This window comes from Odocoileus virginianus, chromosome 31 (genome assembly GCF_023699985.2).
Source record: "Odocoileus virginianus isolate 20LAN1187 ecotype Illinois chromosome 31, Ovbor_1.2, whole genome shotgun sequence".
Taxonomy (NCBI): domain Eukaryota; kingdom Metazoa; phylum Chordata; class Mammalia; order Artiodactyla; family Cervidae; genus Odocoileus; species Odocoileus virginianus.
The window spans coordinates 30,121,517-30,148,954 of record NC_069704.1 but is presented as its reverse complement, the minus strand read 5'-3'; the positions used below and the strand labels follow the sequence as shown (position 1 = coordinate 30,148,954).

The following is a 27,438-nucleotide window of genomic DNA, read 5'->3' as shown; positions in this document are numbered from 1 at the left end:
CTCTTGATGAAAGTGAAAGAGGAGAGTGAAAAAGTTGGCTTAAAACTCAACATTCAGAAAACTAAGATCGTGGCATCTGGTCCCATCACTTCATGGCAAATAGATGGGGAAACAATGGAAACAGTGACAGACTTTATTTTTTTGGGCTCCAAAATCACTGCAGATGGTGACTGCAGCCATCAAATTAAAAGACGCTTGCTCCTTGGAAGGAAAATTATGACCAACCTAGACAGCATATTAAAAAGCAGAGACATTACTTTGCCAACAAAGGTTCGTCTAGTCAAAGCTATGGTTTTTCCAGTGGTCATGTATGGATGTGAGAGTTGGACTATAAGGAAAGCTGAGTGCCAAAGAATTGATGCTTTTGAACTGTGGTGTTGGAGAAGACTCTTGAGAGTCCCTTGGACTGCAAGGAGATCCAACCAGTCCATCCTAAAGGAAATCAGTCCTGAATATTCATTGGAAGGACTGATGCTGAAGCTGAAACTCCAATACTTTGGCCACCTGATGTGAAGAGCTGACTCATTTGAAAAGACCCTGATGCTGGGAAAGATTGAAGGTGGGAGGAGAAGGGGACGACAGAGGATGAGATGGTTGGATGGCATCACTGACTCAGTGGACATGAGTTTGAGTAAACTCTGGGAGTTTGTGATGGACAGGGAAGCCTGGCATGCTGCAGTCCATGGGGTTGCAAAAGAGTCGGACATGACTGAGCAACTGAACTGAACTAACTGAACTGAACTTCTACCTTTGAGATGCTGATTCTTAAGACATCAGACTTGCTTTTATTGTTTAATTCTTTAAAAAAATATACTTATTTATTTGGTGTGCTGGGTCTCTGTCTCTGCATATAGACTTTCTCTAATTGTGGTGAGCAGGGGCTACATGGGCTCAGCATTGCAGTGGCTTCTCGTTGTGAAGCCCGGGCCCTGGGTCACGTGGGCTCAGGAGTTGTAGTGCACCAGCTTAGTTACTATGCAACGTGTGGGATCTTCCCAGACCAGGGATCAAGCCAGTGTCGCTTGCATTGCAAGGTGGATTCTTAACCACTGGACCACCAGGGAAGCCCCCAGCCTGGCTTTTATACAGTAAGCCAACTCTAACCCCGCTGAGAGCAGCTGTGATCTATATAAGATCACACACAGGAATGCAGCCTCCTGGGGCCCAGGACACCTCCGTCCTCACACCACCTGTGACTTACTGTTGACTGGAATCCTGTGCTGAAAGGTGCACCCATGTTTATGTCTTACCTGCTTGCTGAAACTGCATAGCTGGCAAAGCACCCTGGCTGCCAGGAGGAATGGGCCTCACTTCCTGCCATGTGATCTGAGCTGGTCTTCCTCCCTGCATGTCTCATTGTCTGCTGCACGTTTATCTCAGGTGGCAGCTCAGCTAAGGTTCTGTCTCTACAGGATGGAAGCGGTGCTCCCTAAAGAGCTGGTGACCCTTGAGTTGTATCCTTGCACACAGCCATGTGTTAACATAGCATCTGGAGGTGATATGAGGCGGAAGTGGGGAGGACTGGAGCTGGGGTGGTGACGATAAGTGGTTCTAGAGGAGGCCGAGCATATATTTGCAGAGGTGGGCAGCACAGCAAAGGCTTCCCTGGCATTGGTGTCCATCCCTCACCAGGAAGGCCTAGGCTCTGGAAGTGCTCCCAACTCTAGCCAGCACCGTACGGCAGTGTCCTATGGCCTCAGGACATTCTCTAGTCACTTATACTCAGCCCCAGTCTCCATAAGTATCCAGGAACTCAGCAAGCTTTTGAAATGGTCCTACAGGATTCACTTCCTGCCCCTGCTCTCTATGACTCTAACCCAAGCTGACCCTTGATCATTTGGAGGTTTGAAGATATTTTCATTACTGCATGTTTGTTAGGATTAGTTTTCACCACTTGTGACAGAAAACCCAAGATAATAATGGCTGAAAGAAAATAGATTTTATTTCTACCTTGTGTAGAGGTCCATGCTGCTGTGGCACCTCTGTAGTATCAAGGACTTTGCCATCTTTTGTGATGTCACTCTGCCATCCTAAGTATGGGATTTTCACCTCATGGTCCAATGTGGCTGCACATGCTTCCGCCATCACATCTTCATTCCATCTGCAAGAAGAAAGGAGGGCATGTACTTTCTCATGAAAGACATCCCTTGAATGTTTCACCCAGTAGTTCTGCTCAAATCAGTTTCACCAAGATGAAGTTACATGGCTATAGCAAGGTAGTTACATTGCCACAGAAAGGCTGGGAAATGTTGTCTTTACAGCAAGTGACCTGACTCTCAGCTGAAAGTTGATAATTCTAGGACTCAAAGTGATAAAGAACTCACCTCACCTGCCAATGCAGGAGATGTAAGAGACTTGGGTTTGATACCCGGTTCGGGAAGATCCCCTGGAGAAGGACTTGGCAACCCATTGTAGTATTCTTGCCGGGTGAATCTCATGGACAGAGGAGCCTGGAGGGCTATGGTCCATGGGGTCTCAAAGAGTTGGACATGACTGAAGTGACTTAGCACAGCACACAACACAGGACTCAAGATAAAGGAAGATCAAATATTGGGATAGACAACTGGCCCTGCCTCTTACGGTCATTTTCAGACCCAGGTAGTATTTGAATTAGAAATAAATGTTTCAGATCGATGATTCTGAGCCACATTATGTACCACAAGAGGTTTGAGGTTGTGCTGGATTGCTTAGGCATTCCTCCAAGAGAAGCCAGAGCTGGCACTATAGTTTTATCCAATTAATTATTATTTAGTAATATAATTAATTAGGATTGGTGTGGAATGCAGATTTGAGGAGAAAGCTGCCAGCAGTAATCAACGCGTAAAGGCAGAAGGCAAGACTGGTAGATATATAGCATTTTCTCTGATGCTATCATCAGCTTGCTGGAGATGTTTGCACATGTGTTTGGAGCCAGGCAAAGAGATTAACTGTAACCACAGCAAGAAGAGAAAAATGAACCAAGTCTTAGTACCAGAAGAGATGGTTGTTTTGAATCAGCATTGGGTGCATTCTATAGCACAATAGAGCCTGTGAATCTTAGGAGCATTTGTGTCCTGAGATCATTCTTTTGTAAAATGAAAGCCTGCATCTGGAGGTACCTGGGATGTCAGGTTTCATGAGAGTTTCAGGAGTTTGAGGAGTGGCATCTATATTATTTGAACATTGATAGCTAAGTATATTTTCTCAGATAGTATAGGGCTGAGTGGGTCATTCTGTGTTTTTTCTAGAATATTCTGCCTTGTTTTTAGAAAATACCTCAGATAACTTCTGTGTAGTCCATAAATGGGCTGCCTTCCCACCTTTTTTTTTTTTTTTCCTAATAGCAAACACAGTTTTTGCTTTAGAAGAGAAAGTGCCCGAAGAGGTGGGAAAATAAGAGATTTCTCCAGCCTAATCATTCCAAACAATTGGAACATAACAGTCCTCACACTCACAGGTAATAAGGAGCTCCCCAGCAAGTGGAATCTAGGGCAGGACTGAAGATGTAGGTAAACCCGGCCATGCCTTGCAAGGGGAGGCTGTGAATACAGTTAAGTCCTGAAATCAAAGTAGACAAAACTCACATTTTTTACAAATGCTTTCTGTAGTTTTTTGCTTTGCTTTTACTGACTACTCAGGATGTCTGCTTTAGTGTAATCCCCTTTAACATCAGTGTCCAGCGTCCTTCAAACTTCCCAGTGGATTTTGATGGGCTCCTTCTTCACAGACATACACATTGAAAGAATGTTTGAATTTGTGCTAAAGGCAGGCTGAGAAGATGTTTTCTTATACTGAATGCATTGCTTCTTCCTTGTGCTAATAACTGTAAAAAAAAAAAAAAAAAGCATGATAAACTCATACGATTGCTCCTGCACTTTCCTATGTTATGTAGGTCATGTCTTTTGAGGCAGCATGATATTTGTTCAGAGGAAAGGTTTTATCTTAGTAAAATGTGTCTGTTCTCAGTGGGAGAGAAGCCAGGACTTGGGCATCTGACAACCCTGGTTGCGTTTCGGCCCCACCCCTCACTAGCTGCCTGTCCCTGGCAAATGACCCTGTTCCCTGGGATCTCAGTTTTCATTTCCTTTGATAAAGATTCTTTACTGGCTGAGCTACCAGGGAAACTTCCTCTCACTTCCCAGTGGCTCAGATGGTAAAGAATCTGCCCAAAATACGGGAGGCCCAGGTTCAGGCTTCCCTGATAGCTCAGTTGGTAAAGAATCTGCCTGCAATGCAGGAGACCACGGTTTAATCCCTGGGTCAGGAAGATGCGCTGGAGAAGGGGTAGGCTACCCACTCCAGTATTCTTGGGCTTCCCTTGTGGCTCAGCTGGTAAAGATTCCGCATGCAATGCTGGAGACCTGGGTTCGATCCCTGGGTTGAAGATCCCCTGGAGAAGGGAAAGGCTACCCACTCCAGTATTCTTGCCTGGAGAATCCCATGGACAGAGGAGCCTGGTGGGCTACAGTCCATGGGGTTGCAAAGAGTTGAACGCGGCTGAGTGATTAACACTTTCACACTTTCCTGATGGAGATGGCCGTGCCTCCCTCCAGGAGGATGGAATGAGTTCTAGAGGATGCAGAGGGTCCAGTCCATGCCCAGTTCCCTGCAGCTGCTTAGTCAGTGAGCATTTCCTTTCTCTGTCTTGATTTTCCAGAACTTTACCTTCTTTGGGAAAAAAAAAATATCCTGCCAGTCAGTGTTTAAGGCAAGAAATAATAATCTGGTTTGTCACTAAAATTTGAGAACCTGCTGTGGGTGGGACTCAAGGTCCCTGTGGCAAATTCAAGAAATTCTTGCTCTATATCTGTGGTTCTGGAAGTGTGGTCCTCAACCTCATAGCATCATCACCTGGGAACCTGTCAGAAATGAAGATTCTCAGTGCCCCCACCCCAGACTTGTCAGTTAGAAACTCTGGAGATGAAGTCCAGCAATCTGCATTTTAACCAGACTTCTGGATGATTTGAATGTACACTAACATTTGAGAACACTCCTCTAGATATATGGGTTCTTAGACCTTGCTAGACCTGAGAGTTCTGAGGTGTGTTTTGAAATTCGTGCACCAGGGCCCCGATCCCAGAGGCTATCATTTTCTGGTAGTCTGGGATAGAACCCAGGCATGAGGATGTTTTAAAGATTCCCAGGTAATTCCATTGTGTGCCACGATTGAAAAATTTTGCTCTGAAAAGTTTCCATCTTATCCTCTTTTCCTTCCCTCTTCCCCTCCCCACTTCTTCCTCTTCCCTCTTCCTTCATGTTGGAATTAGGGAAAGAATCCACTTGTAACATGAATCCAGAGGGGCTCACAGGGAGTGGGGGAGATGCTACCCACAGACCACAGAAAATTTCTATTTCTTTTGCTTCATTCCTACAGAGCTCTGCTCTGTGATGTAAGTCTGACTTTAAATATACCACACATTGATGTACAAAAAGTTTGAAAAAGCTGAGAAACTTTGAAGAAGAAAATAGAAATACCACACAATCATAGTCCTATTCCTGCAAAGATCTCATTACATGTTACCATTTTATGAGTTGAGAGAGTAGCGTTGACATGTATACACTACCATGTGTAAAATAGGTAGCTAGTGGGAAACTGCTCTATAGCACAAGGAGCTAAACTTGGTGCTCTGTGATGACCTAAAGAGGTGGGATGGGGGACATGCTCAAAAGGGAGGGGATATTTGTATATATAGTTGATTCATGTTGTTATTCAGCAGAAACTAACACAGCATTGTAAAGATATTATACTACAATAAAAAAGTAAGGTAAAAAGTAATAATTATAAAAAATAAGTAAATATGTAACATTTTGCTGTATTAGCCTCCAGTCTTGCACTTCTGTTATTTTCAATATGAAATCAGGATCGTGTATATGTATACACACATACACACACACACACACACACACACACACATATAGTTGTATATCTTGCTTTTTTATCTGACATTATAATTTTGCATGATATTCTCTGAATTCTGTTTCAAAGCCAGCATCAGATTTTACTGTGTGGATTTGGTCGTAATTGTCTCAGCCATTTCACTCTGGTTAATTCCATTCTGTTTTTTCCAGGATAAGTTCAAATATCCTTGTAAATAAATCCTTGCTTTTCTGATTATTTCCTTAGATAGATTCCTAGAAGTAGAATCACTGAGCCAAAACTTTTAAGCAGTTTAAAGGTTCTTGTTACCTAGTGCTGAATTCATTTCCCCAAAGGGCTATGTATGCCATCATTATTCCCACTCTCTGAAAGTGTGCTGTTTGCTTGTACTTTTGCTAACATTGGTGGTTATCTTAACAAACAAGCAAAACTTTTCACTTTGCTGAGCCAAGTGGTCATGTTCTTGCTCTCTAGCAGCTCTCTGTGGACATGGTCACAGATTTCTAAACCTATGTATCTTATCTTCCTTTCATTCATCTTTTGGATCATGTTTATCTTTTACTGTCTGATAGCACTAGTTTGGGAATTTTCGTCTTATCTTGGGATTTGAAGCCATCTGGAATTCCCAACTCTGCTCTACTGTAACTCTGTCTTTACTGTATCTGGGCTTCATCTTCTTTGCCATTGAACCTTTGAACCCATTCATGTCATGCACACCAGCTTACCCAGGAGACCCCTAGGACTACTCCCGTAAGAGTCCCTTAATAAATGCTCTGGGATGTGGCAGCAAAGGGCATACATAGGATTACAATCAAAATTAAATTATTGTAGGTCATCCAAGGTATAAGTCATCTAATGCAGAAGTAGCACTGCATCTGCACACAACACCCACCCCCCCCCACCGCCCCCCCCCCCCAACACCCAACACACACCCTCAAGTGTACTTCTACAGTGCATCATGCAGGAAGGTCTTTTAAGGACCTTCAACTGAAAGAATCAGAGAATCCATTTTCTTGGCCTTTCATGACAAATGATATGTGCTTGAAGCACAGAATGGTTAAAATTGTAGACTTCCCTTTTAAACTGAATGTGCCTTACTTTTGTGGAGGAAGAGGTTGAGAACATTTCCACTCGCCATTTAACATCGTGCAGCCTTCCCAGCTTGTCAATGGCTAAGCCATGTAGATCAAGCCAAAATAGCTTGCCTTTAGGTTTGGGATCTCCTAGGAAGGTCTCTGGGCTTCCCAGGTGGCTCAGTGGGTAAAGAATCTGCCTGCAACGCAGGAGACGTGGGTTCGATCCCTGGGTCAGGAAGGTCCCCTGGAGGAGGGCATGGCAACCCATTCCAGGATTCTTGCCTAGAGAATCCCCTGGACAGAGGAGCCTAATGGGCTACAGTCCATAGGGTTTCAAAGAGTCAGATATGACTGAAGCGACTTAGCATGCATGCAGGAAAGTCTCTGTGCCGGAAGGGTGGTGATGAAGTTGTAAATCATCATTGCTCTGATTCGTGAGGCTTCTTCTGGTACCTTCCCATCCTAGGTGCTCTACTTTTAAAGTGTAGACATCTACCTGCCAACTTCAATTCAAGCTTAGAGCATCTGTGGTCTGTGGTAAATAACAGAGGCCCAACTATTGGTGAATTTCAAGAATTTGGCATTATTTGAGAGGTGGGAAGTTTAGGCAGGACAAGAGCAGAAAAGATTGAACTCTTCTATTTCAAGGTCAGGGCCACATTACATTGTCTTCTATTTGTTTGCAGAGTGATTCCTTTTTTTTTTTTTAAGGCAAATCAGATAACTGATGGGTCAGAAGCAAACTGATGGCCTTGCTTTTATCCCAAAGGCTCCTGGATGTGTTCTGTCCTATCCATTCACCCATCCATCCATTCACCTACTTACCCATTCAGCCAGCCAGTCAGCCACCCAACTAGCCAGCCAGTAATCCATCCATCTATCCATCCACCCACTCATCTACCCATTCATCTATCCATCCACCACATATCCATCCATTCACCCATGCCTCCATCCATCCACTCACCCATACATCCACCCACTCATCCATCCACCCACCCACTCATCCATCCATCCACTTATCGACCCACACCATCCACCCATCTGTCTTTCCAACACACATTTATTAAACATATACTATCAGAAAGCAGTCACTTTTGTCCCTGGTTTTCTGAAGCACTGTAATACTGTATAACACATGAGTATGTGCTGTGAATCCAGAGACCCAGGTATGAACTCATTTGCATATGCAGGGTTTTGTTTTGTTTTTTTTTTTTTTTTTTCACTTAAACTGCACATTATGGCAGGTAAATAGGAAATTAGCCAATAATAAGGTCCAATCTATTCAAAGACAGTAGTCATAGCATGTAAGTAGTGACTGAGGGGACAGTTGGAGAACAACTGTAATTTTGGTGAGAGAACCTCCAGGCTATAGACAGAGCTGCCCAGCCTGCCTCTTCTTCCATACAATTCCTTTTAGTTTTTAATTTAAAAAATAAAGGTCTGGAGTTATGTTTAGCTCATTTTGTAGGTGTTGCAGACTTGGATAATGGCCTCCGATGATGTCCTGGTCCTAATCCCTGGACCTGTGAATATGTGGTAAAGGGGCTTTGCAGAGGTGGCAGGAGGAACTAACATGTGCAGAAGAAATCTCAAATATGTTATCCTAAGGGGTTTCCCTGGTGACTCAGTCAGTAAAGAATCTGCCTGCAATGTGGAAGACCCAGGTTCAATCCCTGGGTCAGGAAGATTCCCTGGAGGAGGAAATGGCAACCCACTCCAGTATTCTTGCCTGGAGAATCCTATGGACAGAAGAGCCTGGTGGGCTATATAGTCCATAAGTCGCAAAGAGTTGGACACAGCTGAAGTGACTTAGCACGCATGTGCGCAAGTATAATTTGACTTTTTCCTACTACCTGTCCTATTTTTTGGTTTAAAATGTTCAATCTCATAGCAGATTACACAGAAATGAATTCTGTCCTCTCTCCCTTTATCTTTGGAGGAACTTCTTGCTCTAAGTTTGGTTTATTGCATGTTGATACTAGCTCTTGGTTTTCACTACTTTACCACCTGTTCTAAGATCCCTTTGGTCCTAGCCTCCATGATGTCCCAGTAGTGATCAGATTGTCCCATAAAGGTAGAACATGTATGGCTGTCTCAGGTAAGACTGTGAGGTTCAACTTCCAAAGAGGATTTTGAAAGTTTTATGGAGAAGCAATCCTGAGTACGGTTCTGACAGTGTATCAGAGCAGGTAATACGAAATAACATCGTAATTTCAGTGTGCGACTTTTATATAACTTAGTGTTGATTCTGCTGTAAAGTGGAGATGACACCAACCTCCATGGAATGCTATACTGACAAAATCAGCGCAGAGGGACGGCGTGCCCCAGCCAGATGAAAACATGATGACACCTGAGTGGTTCTCACCATTCGCTCAGCCACCTCAACCAGTTCCAAACTCATTGTCTAAAACTATGATGCAGGCTGTTTCTCTCAGCGGTTCAGACCAGCCTCCAAAAGCATAGCTTCCTCGGACACCAACTATAATCTTTAAATTGCATAGCTTCTGTGCCTTTGTTTTCATTTTTCCTTCCACGAGGAGGAGCAGGGAATAGCGTGGCTGGTAGGAGTTACCTTAATCCATCATAAAAGCTTTTCTGTCCATAGGCAGATAGACTCAGCTTTGCCTAAGCACAAATGGTGATGATGGAACCAAGCTGTGACTCTTTTTAAAATGTAGTTAATTTTACTTATGATAATATCCTGTAATCAAAATGGATTTAAAATTGTGTAGTTATCATTATCAGTAATAAAGCTGACTCCAGGGCCTGTGTTTTCAGAGGTGTTTAAGAACATTTCAATTTTGAGATCCACATGTTCTGTATTTGTGGCTAGGTTGGGATATAAATGGGCTACCCTGGTGGCTCAGAGGTTAAAGCGTCTGCCTGCAATGTGGGAGACCTGGGTTCAATGCCTGGGTCTGGAAGATTCCCTGGAGAAGGAACTAGCAACCCACTCCAGTATTCTTGCCTGGAGAATCTCATGGACGGAGAAGCCTGGTGGGCTACAGTCCACGGGGTTGCAAAGAGTCGGACACGACTGAGAGACTTCACTTTCACTTTGGGGATGTAAATTAGAATTTTATTCTTTTCCCTAACTACCCCAATTCCCCCTTGGCCATGTGGAAGGTAAGCTGTTGTATGTTGACAGTGTTGTGCTCACATGACCAGCTAATAAACAGAGGCAGCCTTAAAACATGCCGGATTAAACCAGTTTGGAAACTTGGAGAAACTTCCCCCAGTGGGGAGAGGGTCATGGTCAGGGAACAAACCAGCAATTCATCTATGCCCTTCACTTGGAGTAGATGATGTGCCTGGAGGTCATGCGTATTTTTAAACATTTATTCCATCTCATTTTCTTTAATTTGAAATTATTCAGCTTAATGTAATAAGAAAGTTTAACTGAAATTTTGAACAGAGCCTCACATATAGGGTTAGTGCTCTACAAAAAAATAACTGAATTTCCAAAAGAAAGCAAATTTAGAAAGCCTTCACAGCTATACTACTTAAAACAATCAACTTTATGTTAAAAAAAAAAAAAAGAATTTTGTGTTCTGCTGGAATGTGGGCCCATACCAGTGTGTTCTTCTCCTCCAGTTCATTTCTTAATGAGCTGGAGTATCCAGTGAGATCTGAATGAAGTGCACATAAAGTAACACTGGAAGAATTGCTACAATCTTGTCAGCTTTTCTGATTGTACCAAATAATTCAAAGCAAAGTTGGAGGTGTATATAGGTCAGCCCAGGAAGCCAAAACAGAATTCCATTGACTGGGCGGCTTAAACAGCAGAAATGCATTTTCCCACAGTTCTGGAGGCTGAAAGTCCCAGGTTAAGGTCCATCATGGTTGGATCCTGGTAAGAATTTTCTTCCTGGCTTGCAGATGGCTGGCTTGTCACTGTGTCTCTTCTTATAAGGGCACTCTTCCTATCATGAGGGCCCCACCCTCATGACCTGATCTAAACCGAAGTCTCCCCCAGAGGTCTCACATATCACCTCCAATATCATCATGCTGAAAATTAGGGCTTCAACATTCGAATTGTGGGGAACACGAACATTCAGCCCTTCAAAAGGGCTGTGTAGCACAGGGACGTCTACTGAGTACTCCGTAATAGCCTATACAGGGAAAGAACCTAAAAAAGTTATGCATAGACATATGTGCCTGTGTATATGTATAACTGATTCACTTTGCTGTATGCCTGAAACATGATATTTATAAATTAACTATACTCCAATACAAAGTTAACAAAAAAAGAAAAAACTTTTCAATCACACACACACAAAGGGTAAAATGAGTTAAAAGAGTAGATGTGTTGTAAAAACAATAGTAGAAAAACAGCAATCTCTAGAGTCTCTGGGACTGTAGCCTTTGGGGCCCAGTAGTGGTTGACATTCAGTGACCATCTTCACTGCTCTTCAGGATAATGGACTGGACGGATGAGTCCTTAAAAATGTGATCAGGAGTGGCCAGCACGTTTGTTGAGACTTAATCCTCTACTCCAGTTGCTTCTGCCACATGTGTCCATAACCATGAAGCTCCTCCTTCTACCATGATCACGCTTTGCCAGCCATCCCTACTTCTGGTGGGGTCCCTGTGCTGTGAAGGACCCTGAATAGTGGTGATCAGAACCACAGGAGCAGTGTAGCATGTTCACATCTGCCAAGAAGTAGCTCCTCCCTGGATCTTGGGACCTGTCTTTAGGTCATCACTGGAGTTGGCCACTTTTAAAATGGCATGACATTTATCTTCCTATTATTTAATAGGGAGAAGGGAGGAAGCAAAGGAATAGTAAACAGAGGAGAGACACCTAGAGATGGTAATTCTCAGTCAGGCAAGGAAAAAGTAACATTTCATTGTTACAGACTCCCCCTTTTAGTGGTATTTTGGGGAGGAAAAAAACCCCACCATACTGTGCCAACACAGTGCGCAAGAATTGTCTGATGAGTGAATGAATGAGTGAAAGTAACAATTACCTGGAATTCAGGCAGAGACCCCAGTTTTTCTCAACATAAACTTACCATCTGACAGGAGCACGAAGTATGGCAGATCTAGTGAGTCCACGTGATAGGCTTGTTAATTCTTATGAGTTTCCTAAGCAAGGGGAAATAATGGGTATCAGTACCATGATCTCTCACAAGAGAAGAAATAAATCAGCCCTGTGTTTAAGAAATGTGCATGAAGAGGGCAGGTGTCAGTGAGCAGTGAGAATCTGGGCTTGCAGACATCCCTTCCACCCTTCCCCACCATCCTGTCACCTGCTTTAACCTCTCTGTGGATGCCAGAAGCCTTACCTGCCTCCTACTTCCTTGACCTCCTTGTTTCTGGTATCCTTTTCTCGGCTCCACAGTATCACCAGAGACTCTACCAGTATATCCATTTCCAGGCAGCTTCCCAGATGTCACAGTAGTAGAGAATTCACCTGCCAATGGGAGAGATACACGAGTTGCGGGTTTGACCCCGGGGTGGGGAAGATGCCCTGGAGTAGTACAATGCAACCAACCTTAGTGTTCTTGCCTGGATAGTCCCATGGACAGAGGAGCCTGGCGGCCTTAGTTCGTGGGGTTGCAGAGCTGTACACAGCTGAGGGACTGAGCACACACACTTCCCACAGCACCTCCCCCGCGGACCTGCCCACCCCTTCCACCACAGACACGCTCTGGCCTCCTTGGAAGCTTATGGTTCATCTACCACTTTCCCATGTCCATCACTGCTCTTCTTTCTCCACTTTAGTCTTCAGGTAGAAGGAAGGGGTGACTGAAATAAATAAGATCATATGCAAAATCAATTTGCCAAATAGGGCCAAACTTCTGAAGTTAGCTGAGTCATACTCTTTGTGTTTCTCACTGGGGCTGGATGTATTTTTGTAGTTTCATGTAGTATGCTGCATAGAAATCTTGATGTTTGCCTTTTTGGAACCATAAGATGGTCTGTACCAACCAGTGATTTGTGATAGTAGGAATTTGATAGAGAAAGCTATACAGAGACTTAGGAAATGCCTTAAAATGCAAAAAAGTTGGTTAAAGCATATAGATTGTCCAGTTGACTCCCATACTCCAAACAGCAGAGTATATTTACAAAGAAAACTATCTTAGGGCACATAAATGAAGAATTGAAATGTATTCATATAATTTTAAGAAGACTATCGAGAATACATAGTCTGGGTTTCCAGGAGAATTTTCATCTCTATTATTGTTCTAATAATAGAACAATGATAGTATTGTACTATTAACGATACTATCATTGTTAGTATTGTCAGTGGTAGTATCTTTTATCTTCTAATGATTAATGTACTAAATTAGCAGTGATTCACCTCCCAGGGACTTCACAAGTATCCTTTCCACCTTCCTTCTATAAATAAAATAATCACACTCTATCCCTCTTTTATGTTATGGCTATGAAATTAGCCTGAAGCTGTGCTGTGTGGCACAACAGCCATCAGCCACTTGTGGCCATGGAGTACTTAGACTGTGCCAGTCCCAATGGAGGTGTGCTGTGGGTATCACTCACTGTGGCTCGAGAACCCAAAAAGGGTAAAATAAATCATAATAGTTTTTAATTCTTGATCACATGTTGAAACTAATATTTGGGATATATGTTGGGATAAATAAAATATATTATTAAAGTTACTTTTACCTGTTTCTTTTTGTAGCTACTCAGAGATTCTAAATTGCACATGGGGCTTGCATTTGTGACTTGTATTATATTTCTGTTGGAAATTATTGTATTTTATATTGTGTTATATTTCTGTCTTAAATAAATCATATTTTAATTTAATTGCTTAAAACTTAATTTTGAATTTATATCCTAATTAGGAAGATCACATATTTATTTATACCTATAAATATATCAGATTACATATTTCTAATTCACTTACTGTAAGAAAAACTATTGGATACATCTCTGAACAAATTAATTGATACTTAAATAGATAGTAGTTAAATAGATAAATGTAAATTGAATCAAACTTAGTATAGTTAGATTGTCCATTTTTAAAGCTTTTCTTATGTGAAATTTTATTCTAAGTATGTTTGTTTAACACAGGTTAAATAAACCTCTGTTAGAGGTTAGAATTCTGGAATTAGTGCAAAGTTCAGTTCTGTTTGCTTTGCCCTGAACCACTAATATTAACTCTTCCAGTGACATGACACCCAGCATTTGTAAAGTTAATTCAGCATGCTAAAAGTCATCTTCTTTAGTTTGTTTACATATGTCTTTATCATATTCCATGGGCCTAGCAATGAAATTCATCTAACTAACATTTCTGTTAATTTGGTCAGTAGATCAAAAACTAACAAGAGAAGCTTGGAATTCCAAGGACCCAAAGCTAAATAAATTAATACATCCACCCATTCAACAAACATTTGCTGAGAGAAGGAGGAAAAAGGGATGTCCTAACAGGGTTGGAACTCTCTCTTCTCCCTCACCGTGTAAGGTTCATGGACTTGTAGACAGACCCAAAGACAGATTCAAAAGCATATGATACGTTCTAGTACAGGGGTCCCCAACCACCAGGCCACAGACTGGTACCCGTTGGTGGCCTGTTAGGAATCAGGCTACACAGCAGGAGGTGAGCAAACAAAGCTTCATCTGCATTGACAGCCACTCCATAACTCACATTACCACCAGAGTCCTACCTTGTGTCAGATCGATGGCTGCATTAGATTCTCATAGGAGTGCAAACCCTACTGTGAACTGTGCATGTGAGAGATCTACGGTGCACGCTCCTTATGAAAATCACCCCAAGACCATCCCTCTTCTCCCTCCAGGCCCGTGGAAAAATGGCCTTCCATGAAACCAGTCCCTGGTGCCAAAAAGGTTTAGATCAGTCACTCAGTCCTGTCTGACTCTGTGCGACCCCATGGACTGTAGCATGCCAGGCCTCCCTGTCCGTCACCCACTCCCAGAGCCTACTCAAACACGTGTCCATTCTGTCAGTGATGCCATTCAACCACCTTATCCTCTGTTGTCCCCTTCTCCTCCTGCCTTCGATCCTTCCCAGCATCAGGGTCTTTAACAGTGAGTCAGTTCTTTACATCAGGTGGCCAAAGTATTGGAGTTTCAGCTTCAGCATCAGTCCTTCCAATGAATTTTCAGGATTGATTTCCTTTAGGATTGACTGGTTTGATCTCCTTGAAGTCCAAGGGACTCTGAAGAGCCTTCTCCAACACCACAGTTCAAAAGGATCAATTCTTCGGCGCTCAGCTTTCCTTATAGTCCAACTCTCACATCCATACATGACTACTGGAAAAACCATAGCTTTGACTAGATGGACCTTTGTTGGCAAAGTAATCTCTCTGCTTTTTAATATGCTGTCTAGGTTGATCATAACTTTTCTTCTAAGGAGCAAACTGCAGTCACCATCTGCAGTGATTTTGGAGCCCACAAAAATAAAGTCTGTCACTGTTTCCATTGTTTCCCCATCTATTTGCCATGAAGTGATGGAACCAGATGCCATGATCTTAGTTTTCTGAATGTTGAGTTTTAGGCCAACTTTTTCACTCTCCTCTTTCATTTTCATCAAGAGGCTCTTTAGTAGTCCTTCACTTTTTGCCATAAGGGTGGTGTCATCTGCATACCTGAGGTTATTCATATTTCTCCCGGCAATCTTTATTCCAGCCTGTGCTTCATCCAGCCCAGCATTTCTCATTATGTACTCTGCATATAAGTTAAATAAGCAGGGGGACAATATACAGCCTTAACATACTCCTTTCCTGATTTGGAACCAGTCTGTTTTTCCATGTCCAGTTCTAACTGTTGCTTCTTGACCTGCATACAGATTTCTCAGGAAGCAGGTCAGGTGGTCTGGTATTCCCATCTCTTTCAGAATTTTCCACAGTTTGTTGTGATCCACACAGTCAAAGGCTTTGGCGTAGTCAATAAAGCAGAAATAGATGTTTTTCTGGAACTCTCTTGGTTTTTTCGATGATCCAGCGGATGTTGACAATTTGATCACTGATTCCTCTGCCCTGTCTAAATCCAGCTTGAATATCTGGAAGTTCATGGTTCACGTACTGTTGAAGCCTGGCTTGGAGAATTTTGAGCATTACTTTGCTAGCATGTGAGATGAGTGCAATTGTGTGGTAGTTTGAACATTCTTTGGCATTGCCTTTGGGATTGGAATGAAAACTGACCTTTTCCAGTCCTATGGCCACTGCTGAGTTTTCCAAATTTGCTGGCATATTGAGTGCAGCACTTTCAGGGCATCATCTTTTAGGATTTGCAATAGCTCAACTGGAATTCCATCACCTCCACTAGCTTTGTTTGTAGGGATGCTTTCTAAGGCCTACTTGACTTCGCATTCCAGGATGTCTGGCTCTAAGTGGGTGTTCACACTATTGTGGTTATCTGGGTCATGAAGATCTTTTTCATATAGTTTTTCTGTGTATTCTTGCCACCTCTTCTTAATATCTTCTGCTTCTGTTATGTCCATACCATATCTGTCCTTTACTGTGCCCATCTTTACATGTTAAAGATGGTATCTCTAATTTTCTTGAAGGGATCTCTAGTCTTTCCCATTCTATTGTTTTCCTCAACTTCTTTGCATTGATCACTGATGAAGGCTTTCTTATCTCTCCTTGCTATTCTTTAGAACTCCCCAGCCAAATAGGTTGGGGACCACTATTCTAGTAGCTACCAGTTGCTGAGTTCATCGCTGTCAGATTGGCAGGAATAATGTTATAGCTAGATCCCAGGCCTGAAATTTTCTGTGTTCCCTGTCTTCATGGCAGGTAGATGATTATATTTCACATTTATGTTATCAATAATGGAAGCAAAAACAAGACCAGATCTTTCTCTACTCCCTTCCTATACTTTTTTTTAATGCTTTGCCTGTGCTTTAGAAAATGTTATTTTTCTTGTGCATGATAAATGTTGGTCTTAAATGATCAAAGTCACAATGTTAGCTTGAGACATTTGAGGCTTCTTTGAACTCAGGTAAACTTGAGTTAGAAACAGCTTCAAACAGCCTGAGAGTCTTTCCTCTGTGGCTTCAGATGGTCCAAGAGATGGACCTATAATTGTCCCAGGATGAGGTTGTTTCACAGAATTTGACCATCTAGTCATTCCTGAGGCCATGACACCAGAAAGACATCAGAATGATATTAGTTAGAGACCCAAAATGTGAAAATTGGCCTTCTCTTCACCCTGAATATTTTAGTATTTCCTGAGTCCAATTGGTAAGCACCATCCTCATGTCCCAAAGTGTTCTGAAGCCAGCAGCCTTCATGGGGGACTCACTCAGCAGTCCATGTTCAGGGTGGCTTTTCTAGAACAGGGTGGGAAAAAACTTGTGTAAATTATTCTTTCACTTATTTCTCTAATAAGGCTATATATGAGCCTTGATATTTGTCTAAGAGATGTAATGGTTTTAAGCAACCATACACTATAATAGCACAGGTTTTTCCTACTGTATGGAAGTACAGTATTCCTATGAAACCTCCTAAGCTGAAATAACATGAAACGAAGCATATCTCCTGCTTTCCAAGAGTTCACTTTATGCCACTTAGCTTTTATGAAAGACCTACATTAGTACATGTTTTTGCTAACTGCAAGAAATCTGAAGGGTAACAGAAATTTTTGTTTTCATAAAAGTATAAATCCTCTGTTTGCCTTTATGCTCTTTTCACACAGCTAGTAAGTGGCAAAGCCAGGATTCAAAACTAGGCCCTCTCTTCCCAAAGTTCGAGATACATGATGTCATGCAGATTTATCTGTCTAGATATTTAAGTTTTCATTTTGGAAGACTTGAATGGGCTGTTTCTAAATCCTGCTTAAAAGAATTCTTTCCCTTTTTTGTCATTCCCTCTTAGAGAGTGACTTGAACTTATTAGGGATCTTTGGACATAGACACAGGGATTTTGTTCCCGGCTGTGATATCACTGAAATATTTCCAATTATTAGCATTATATTTGTGTGATAGTATGGACTCCGTAAAACACAGTCACATCTTTTTACTTCTTTTGAGTCTTACAGCAGCCCTATAAGCTATGCATTGTTAATCTCGGTTGTGTGTGTGTGTGTGTGTGTGTGTGTGTGTGTATGTGTGTGTATGTGTGTGTGTAATTTCTAAAATGACCATGCTAAGGCTCAGGAAAGGTTCTAAAGGATCAGCATCCCCACTGTTGCTGGATGGGAGAGTGGGGTCAGCCGCCTCCTGGCTTTTCCACTCAGATTATTAATACTCTGTCATTTTGGAGAATTAATCTTAAGGTACAGATGCATAAGTTTCCAGATAGAGTTGAGACAAGTTGATGGCAGTATGGGATTTATTTTGAGTTTCAGTCTGGGAATATCATTAGTATAACAGAGATTCAGAAAACGCATGAAGAAAAAATAGCATCATAGCATTTCAACTGTACTCAGTAATATGTTTTCTTTCAGTTAAGTGAGGAGTACAGTGCCTTGATGTCTGCAACCTCTAGAAACAAAGCATCTTAAGGTGGGAAGGAATTTAAGAGACCGTTGTCCAGCCTCCCACTCACTCCTGGCAGATGGCCTGATTCCTCTTGACAAGCTTTCAAATAGTGACAGTTCTCATTCCCAGAAACAAAACCTCCCTATTGTCATGGTCCTCCCCTGACTGCCACCTGCTCTGCCAGCATCTTTCCTACCAAGGGCAAGTGCCCAGCATGGGGCACAGGTTCATGCTGAGGGCAGGAGCACTGCACCCCTTTGGCACATTGGGGCCACGTGCAAAGTGTGGGCGGTGAGGTTACACTGTGCCTGTGTCATGTGTGGTCAGATAGAACCATCATCTGAACTGCTCTCCTGTAAGGTTGATTTCCTTGAACCTGACTTTGGGGATTTCTATTTATTTCTCTTAAGAGTTTTATTATTAAGCCAGTCGGGATAATATAGATTCTAGATTCTGTCAGTAAATACTGCCATTACCTTCCATGTTATTTTAAAATGTGGTAAATATGCCTTCATCTGATACACTGAAAAATATCTTGTCTAGGACAGTGCTAAACTCGAGAGCCTTATGGCCTGCAAGAATCCACCACATGGTGATTCACCATTTCATCTACAAAAATATAAAAATGAAAAATTATGTCAGAGGCCCTGCTAAAATCAAAACATGCTTTTGTCTATAGCATTTCCCATTTTTGCTGATTTTATAATGCAGTTGGGACAATGGGAAAGTTCTGGCTATTTATGCTGTTTATTATTTGCTATTTTTAATTCCTCAGATCAGAGGGATGGGATGGGGAGGGAGGCGGGAGGGGGGATTGGGATGGGGAACACATGTAAATCCATGGCTGATTCATGTCAATATATAGCAAAAACCACTACAATATTGTAAAGTAATTAGCCTCCAACTAATAAAAATAAATGAAGAAAAAAATTCCTCAGATCAATAATTGATTCTCAGTGTTTGGTCTGTACTAATAACAAGCTAATTGATCTTAGAGAGGGATCCAATTTGGTCTTTTTTTTTTTCTTTTTTAATTTAAATTATTTATTTATTTTACTTTACAACATTGTATTGGTTTTGCCATATATTGACTTGAATCTGCCCTGGGTGTACATGTGTTCCCCATCCTGAACCCCGCTCTCAGCTCCCTCCCCATCCCATCCCTCTGGGTCATCCCAGTGCACCAGCCCTGAGCATCCTGTATCATGCATCGAACCTGGATTGGCGATTCATTTCACATATGATAATTTACATGTTTCAGTGCCATTCTCCCATATCATCCCGCCCTCGCCCTCTCCCACAGAGTCCAAAAGACTGTTCGATACATCTGTGTCTCTCTTGCTGTCTCGCATACAGGGTTATCGTTACCATCTTTCTAAATTCCATATATATGTGTTAGTATACTGTGTTGGTGTTTTTCTTTCTGGCTTACTTCACTCTGTATAATAGGCTCCAGTTTCATCCACCTCATTAGAACTGATTCAAATGTATTCTTTTTAATGACTGAGTATTATTCCATTGTGTATATGTACCACAGCTTCCTTATCCTTTTGTCTGCTGATGGGCATCTAGGTTGCTTCCATGTCCTGGCTATTATAAACAGTGCTGTGATGAACATTGAGGTACACGTGTCTCTTTCAGATCTGGTTTCCTCAGTGTGTATGCCCAGCAGTGGGATTGCTGGGTCATATGGCAGTTCTATTTCCAGTTTTTTAAGGAATCTCCACACTTTCTCCATAGTGGCTGTACTAGTTTGCATTCCCACCAACAGTATAAGAGGGTTCCCTTTTCTCCACACCCTCTCCAGCATTTATTGCTTGTAGACTTTTGGATAGCAGCCATTGTGACCGGCGTGGTCTTCTTTTGAATATCAATCCAGTATCACTCCTTATAATTTGTCCAAGGTTACCAGCAGTGATTTGAGATTACTTCTGCCATGCTGAGGTTTGACTTTGCTGTAGATTTGAATTTTTCTTTATTTTTTTTTAAATTGTCTAGCCAGGCAGTCTTTTATCGTGTCTTTTCTAAACTCAAGCTTTGGTTACACTTTATAGTGTTTCCCCAGTCTTCCCTAAGGGAAGAAAACTGGCTTCATATGAAAAAAATGAAAGCACAGAGAATTAATTTTGCTTCCTACATGTCTGTTATACCATCAATTCTAATCAGCCATCTTTAGCCCCTTTCTATCCATCTTCTGTTAGGTTTTGAAGGATTTTTTTTCCCCTAAATCTTAACTTCTTTTAGGGTTCCTGTTGTATACATACAAACTTATAAGCCTTGCTTTCTCATTTTCCCTTTTTTAGAAATCTCACTTCCTGGAGTTTGCAAATTGCATTGACCTTTCAAGGGCCAATTACAAGTTAATTAATGACTATGAACAGTTCATATTTTAAAAGTCTTTAGGTTGTGCTTTGATTAGGAAATTTTCCCAGTCACCTAAAGTTATAGCCTAAAGGCAACTGCTTGGGAAAAGCACTTAACCTCAAGGAGACTGGGGGAATTCCAAGGAGTGTCAGTAGCCCTATGAGAACTATAATATACCTTTGCTTTTCGAATGAATGTACATGATCAAATACACTGATTATCCCTTTGACAGTTTCTAAAGCAGGTGGGCCAGTTAGGACCTAGCACAAGGCTGAAGCCTAGTAAACATTGGAGGAAAGTAAATGCACATCGACTGTCCAGGGCCACGAAATTCTTAAAGCAAATGATGAAACATATTGTGTGATATTTTTAAATACTGCACCAACAGTTTTTCCTTGTCCAGAAGGTCAGTGGAAGCAATCTAAACTGTTAAATAGTCAGCATATAAATTTAGGGTGACCCATAAGGTGATTGAATCAACGTATTATTAATTTCAGAATTTTATTGTATGTACCGTGTTGTGCTCTTGGCACTCAATAGTGTTAATCTTTAGGAAGAATACTATATACATGTGTGATATAAACAACATTTTACAAGCTAATATATTGGTAGATCACTATGAAGAGGATTAAAATTCAGACTCTATAAGCGGATTCTTCTAGTTTTAATTCTTTGTGGTTCTGAACATAGCTAATGGTGTATCTTTCATAGATACCTCACAGATCAGAGTAGCTGGAAAAACAGATTCTACTTCTGTGCTGTTCACTTGCCTGTTAAATGGAAAATCCATTCCAAACTGTGTGCTGGGCTTCGGAGTACACAGCTACAGCATTTTAGAGTTCACTGTCACCATGAAGCCACCTAGCCACAGCTGAATCCAGCTATCCTCTCTTCTTGAGTTGCTCTCGAACCCCCAGAAGTCAGTCCCTCAACTGGAAGTGGCCTAAGCGGGTGGCCTGGAGTGTTGCCTATAACCTCTGATGCACCTGCCTAGGGGTCACGGGTGTGTTATTCCTGTTGGATTGTTCGCTGCTCCAGGCCTGTAGTCGTGGTTCCTTTGTGTCTCATTACCTGCCTGCAAGTTGTGGATCTTTCAACCAAGTAGCCTGGCCCAGGTGTCTCCTTGTTACTGCAAATAAGTACTGGCTTTTGATCCAAGTGGCAAAACAGTGAAGACCCTCGGGGGAGGAGTTCTGACAGCCTCACTCAGCTCTGCAGAGTCCAAGGCCATCAGTGGGGTAGGGTGGGGGTTGCACAGACCCTCAGAGCCCCCCACTGCAGATGAGGGGCATGCTCACTCTGAGATCCCCCTGAATGCAGGTTCCACGTTTTCTTAGGAAGAGACGTCACAAAACGGCCGCGGGATTTGAAGCCCCTGCTTCAGGAAGCATTGTGTTCATGAATATGAAGTGTGCATTAGTTTTCATTTTCTTTAATGTTTGATCTAAGACCTGATAAGTGACACCTGCTCCTCAGAAGTCTCCCTTCTTGGGAGAGGTAACGTCATCCGTGTGTCCGGGCTCCTGGCGCCCTCCCAGCCTCCAGCGATAAGCGTTGTGTTTGCTCTGGTTCGGGGTTCCAGGGTGAGGTCAGCCCACGTGGCAGGCTTCCAGAGAGTTCTGCTTCCACTGAGGGAATACTCAGCCTTCCCGGCAGCTCTGGTTTCTCTCTAACTTATCATCTTTCAGTTTTATCTGCGTGGCTCTCTTTCTGGGTAACTCCAGCAGTGAATTTCCCTGCCAGCCTCTCCTAGCCTGGCCTGAAGTGACCCCCTCGGTCCTCCACCTGTTTTCTCCTCTCCCCAGACTTCCTCTGGGAGGTGAGTCCCCTCCTGACTTAGAGCCAAGGTGACATCTATAGACCCCATGGGAGAGGGCTTGGCCAGGAGCACTGCGAAAAGGGCTCCTCCTGGCTAGGCCGACAGCCAGACAACCACTGGCTGCCCCAGAGAAGGCAAACCCTCAAGAAGCCGCCGCCCCAGTTTGTATTCAGCCTCCAGAGCCGGACAGGCCCGTGAGCAGTGTCTCTATAGCACATCCATCTATGGCTGCACTAAGAGCCACATCACGACAGCGTATTGGAATTTCTTGCAGGTCACTCAAGTCCAAACTCTTCACCAGTACAGACCTGACTTCCTGGGATAAGACAGAGCTGATTCTCAAAGCAAGACAGAGGGTCCCAAACCTGCTCATGAAAACACACAGGCAAATAGTATTTCTAGCTAAACCGAGAGGGAAGACATGAAGCTGGTCGGACATACTTGTTCAGCACCTGGAATACTCCAAAACTGGGCAGACTGCGTGGTGGGGGGTGGTGGGGGTCATCCCACAGTTTCTATAAATTACATTTAATCTACGCAATTCAATGTAGTGTTTGCAGTTACAACCTGTACCCATCAGGTGGCTAAACTGGTCCTTTTTCATTGCCTTGAGCTCGTTCCCTTGTCTAGAAGCTTAGCACGTGGAAGGAATCTGCCTTTCTCTTTGGCTGAGGCATGAGCAACTTCAGCTCAGCTCCTTGACTTCTGTCTCCCTGTGAAGACATATGAACCTCCTGCTGCCTTTTTCAGCCTTTTCCCCAAGAGCTACTTGCTGAGTTAAGGATCGTACCTTATGGCCCAGTTACCTTGAGCCCAGTAGTAGCTAGAGGGGATTGCATGACAAAGTCTGGAGGATCAAATAATAGGATTGGCCTGGGGAGTAGTTTGCTGAGGTTGGAGTGACCAAACAAGGGACAGACCCCTCTGAGTCTCAGAATATCCTGAGGGTCTCCTGCAACTCTGGCTGTCTGGGGCAGGAGGCCCCAATCTCCAGTCCCCTGACATGGTCACCATTCATTAAACATGCGAGTTGCTCCTGACATGACACCCTCTCTTTGTAAAGGCATTTGATTCTTCATAAAACTGGACCTACAGGGCAATCCTGGTTCCCGTGTGGGATTTATTTGGGAAAAACATTTGGAGTGTTGTTTGTTTTGTCTGATCCATTGGAACATCATTTAGATTGGATTAAATGACACTTTTCCAATACTCATTTTCTTCTTTCCTTTTTCTTTTTCACTTTAAATGAAATTATACAAATGAACTTATTTACAAAACAGATACAGACTCACAGACTTAGAGAATAAATTTATGGTTGCCAGGTAGGGAGGATGGGGGGAAGGGATGGTTAGGGAGTTTGGGATTGACATGTTCACACTGCTTTATTTAAAACAGATAACCAACAAGGACCTACTCTACTCAATGTTATGTGGCAGCCTGTATGGGATGGGAGTTTAGGGGAGAATGGTTACATGTATATGCATGACTGAGTCCCTTTGCTGAGACTGTCAACATTGTTAACTGGCTGTGCATGTGTGCGTGAATGCTCAGTCACTTCAGCCATGTCCAACTCTTTGTGACCCCATGGACTGTACCCCGCCAGGCTCCTCTGTCCATGGCATTATCCAGGCAAGAAGACTGGAGTGGGTTGCCATTTCCTCCTCCAAGGGACCTTCCTGACCCAGGGATTGAACCCGCATCTCTTACAGCTTCTGCATTGGCAGGCCAATTCTTTACCACTGGGCCACCTGGGAAACCCTGTTAATTGGAAGCCCTGCTATACTCCATTATAAAGTAAAAAGTTAAACAAGCAAACAGTCATCAGGCACCAAGTTTGCTCTCTGCCCAGCCCTGAGTTTGGTACTAGGGGTGGTGCTGAGCAGAGGGGATAAAGTCTCCCCCAGCCCTCAGTTCCAGCAGGACTTCATCTGCTTGGCATACTTCATCATGCAGTACTCACAGCTCTGTCATATAGAAATATTAATTTATAAAGGCTTGTAAATCCCCTTGGGTTGTAGGTTCCTTAAGTCACAGACCGGATCTGAATCAGGCCGGGTGATTAGGTTATGACAATGAGTAATGCAAACCAAAGGACGGCTCCCAGAACAAGATGGTTTTCTCTAGGCTCCTGCAAATCAAGTGCTGGGGGAGGCCATTCAGGACTCACTTTGAGGCCTCCTTCCTACCACCACACTCTTCTCAGGGGTGGTGCTCATGGTCCAGGGTGACAGCAAGAACTCCAGAGCTCACCTGGAGTCATCATAAAGCAGATATCCCTACATTCTGCCTTGGCCCCCACTCTCCACACCTACTCAGCCTGTTCTCAGTTGCCACGGAAAATACCCAACCCGACTGACCATCCGAAAGAAAAGGGAAACACCAGATTCCCTGCTAGTCTCTGGTAGTGCCAGGCGTCTGTCAGGATGAAGACCACTGTGCATCTGCCTGCCTCCTGTGAGTAAGCCAGACCAGCAGCCAGGAGGAGGCAGAGAGCCCCAGGCCCAGGGTGGCGGGGTGGCCTCCTCTTCCAGGCCTGACAAAGTTGATCCCCCACCCTTCTATTGGGCCAGAGCCCCGAAAGGATCTGAATCTCTGTGGATACCTCCATCAAGCTCTGCACTCAGCTCCCCCAGGCCCGTGAGCAGCATCATGCCTTAGGAAACACCTCTAAATGCAACTCTGGGTTCAAAAGGAAAGAGAACTGCTGTCTGCAGACTTAGTCCTCAGTCTTAAGAATATAACCATTAACTGGAAGAGAAGACCAAAGCAAACTCTCCTAGAAAACTGGATTTCACAACCAGGAAAAAAAAATTATGGTTAACAACACCCTCCAACCTGCTAAAACGCTGAATTCCGTGCCCCCTCGGAGACAGAGGGCAGAGTCTGGTGAGTTCTCCATATAGACATCTGTTGTGTCTCTGTTTACCCGATTTTCCCTAGATGTGCTTTGCCATGAAACTTTCTCCATGAAAAAAATTTTTAAAAGAGTAACCTCTTTTAAAAAAAATTTTTAAATAATTGATTTACAATATTGTGTTAATTTCTGTTGTATAGCAGAGTGACTCAATTATACATATGTGTATACATTCTCTTTAATATTCTTCTCCATTATGGTTTATCATGGGATATTGAATATAGTTCCCCGTGCTAGACAGTAGGACCTTGTTATTTATCCATCCTGTGTATCATAGTTTGCATCTGCTAATACCAAACATGAGCTCCAGAGAACCCACTTCGGGAAATGATCTTCTAGGTGGAGCTCTGACCTTCCCCCTCCAAAGAGGTATCCCGGGGACACATGAGGTGAGCAGAGATAACCGCTGTTCTCTTTCCCATCTTCCTTATTTCTGGGTCCTCACCAGCTCTGGTTTGCTAGTTTCTTAATTATAAGGAGGCTGCTCCAGCCACCTGATACTCTGTGTATTTGGTTTCTTTGACCCACTGGCAGCCCCACACTTGTGTGGGAAGCCAGACCCTTGTCTGCCCTGCCTTAGGTCCTGGGTCTTGCCCCGTTCTTCTGGGTGACTTCTCTGTGTCCTATCTTCTGGGAGGATGCTCCCCCCAAGCAGCCGTCTCTGGGTCCGTCTCTGGTCTGAGCTCCCCCACCCAGCGTGTCGCTCCCAGAGTACCCTTAGGCAGCACTCACGTTCTGCAGCTCACTCCAGACTCGCGTGTTGTCCTGGTTCCCTGGGTGACCTGCTGCTGTTTATCCTCTTGGCAAACCCTGCTTCTCCGCGTTGGTGTCCTGGCAACCTGCTGTTTGCTCACTGGTGGGGGAACTCTTGTTCTCTAGATCATGTGACTTTTTAACTCACCCATGGCGGCAGTTCAGAATAATTTTTGGAGGATTGTTTATTTTTAATAATAATAATAGTATTAAATCACCAACTTTGTTTCTTTGTAAAAAAAAAAAAATGTGGTTTCTCTTCCTGTCACACATAGCTTCTCAAAAGGCAGAAAGAGAGCAGTTCCAAGTGTGGGCTGTAGCATGGAAGTGTTCCAGGAACTCAGACTTGGTGCTGAAGTACCAGGTTCCCATACTGGGTCATCATCTGCTGATGTCTGCACAGCCGGTGGGTTGGGATGGAAGGGGAAGTTTCCACTGAATGAGGACCAAGTGCTTCCTCATCACCAGAGACCTCTACAGGTGATGTCCCTAGGGGTAGGCCCTGGGCGTCTGCACCAATCCGGATGGAGATTCGTGGCCATATGTTTACCGGGTCTTGCTGGAGAGTTTGGCAATTCCCTGGTGGCTCAGCTGGTAAAGAATCTGCCTGCAGTGTGGGAAACCCAGTTTCGATCCCTGGGTCAGGAAGACCCCGTGGAGACAGGAATGGCTGTTCACTCTAGTATTCTTGCCTGGAGAATCCCATGGACAGAGGAGCCTGGCGGGCTATAGTCTATGGGATCACAAATAATAGGACACAGCTAAGTGGCTGGAGACTTTGGGTCTTGTGCATTTCCCAGAGGGGAGGACCTGCTTCCCTAGAGGGACTGGGAAAGGTACGTTGGGGATGAGTACAGTTCAGCCAGAAATCTGCAGAGGCATTTTAGTGTGATCTTTGGGTTTTGTTGTCATCGGTTTTGGGTTTTGGCACAGAGGTCCCTCGTAAATGATGTAACACTTCCCTTGAAAGAGGGCATCTTGCTGCCAAGATGAGAAGCAGAGAACCTGAAAAGTGAACTCACACCTGCTGATGTAACAGAGGGCTGTTTGCATGGGGCCCCACCCCCCGCCGGGGGGCCAACTGCATGCAAAATGGTCCAGACACTCTCACTCCTGTCCCCGGCTCTTCCTTTAGGCTTGTCAGAGGCACTGGTCACCTTCTGTCCCCTCACCTTGTGTATTGACTCTTTTCTTCACGTAGCTTCTGGAATCATCTGTTTTAAAAAAAAATTTTTTTTTTTTTAG

The 27,438-nt window shown here is 43.4% G+C and overlaps 1 protein-coding gene and 1 long non-coding RNA gene across 8 annotated transcripts in view; one reads left to right on the top strand and one right to left on the bottom strand.

Annotated features, from left to right (window-relative positions):
- The window catches only part of DAPK1 (death associated protein kinase 1), a 206,029-nt gene that overhangs the window by 72,673 nt on the left and 105,918 nt on the right, over positions 1-27,438 (top strand). The gene's annotated exons all lie outside the window — the stretch shown is intronic.
- Positions 1,925-26,445, bottom strand: LOC110142782 (uncharacterized). Its single transcript, XR_002315410.2, has 5 exons — positions 26,173-26,445; positions 12,222-12,349; positions 11,949-12,021; positions 3,564-3,802; positions 1,925-2,101 (listed from the first exon to the last, which is right to left on the bottom strand). It is a non-coding gene; the product is annotated as an uncharacterized lncRNA (long non-coding RNA).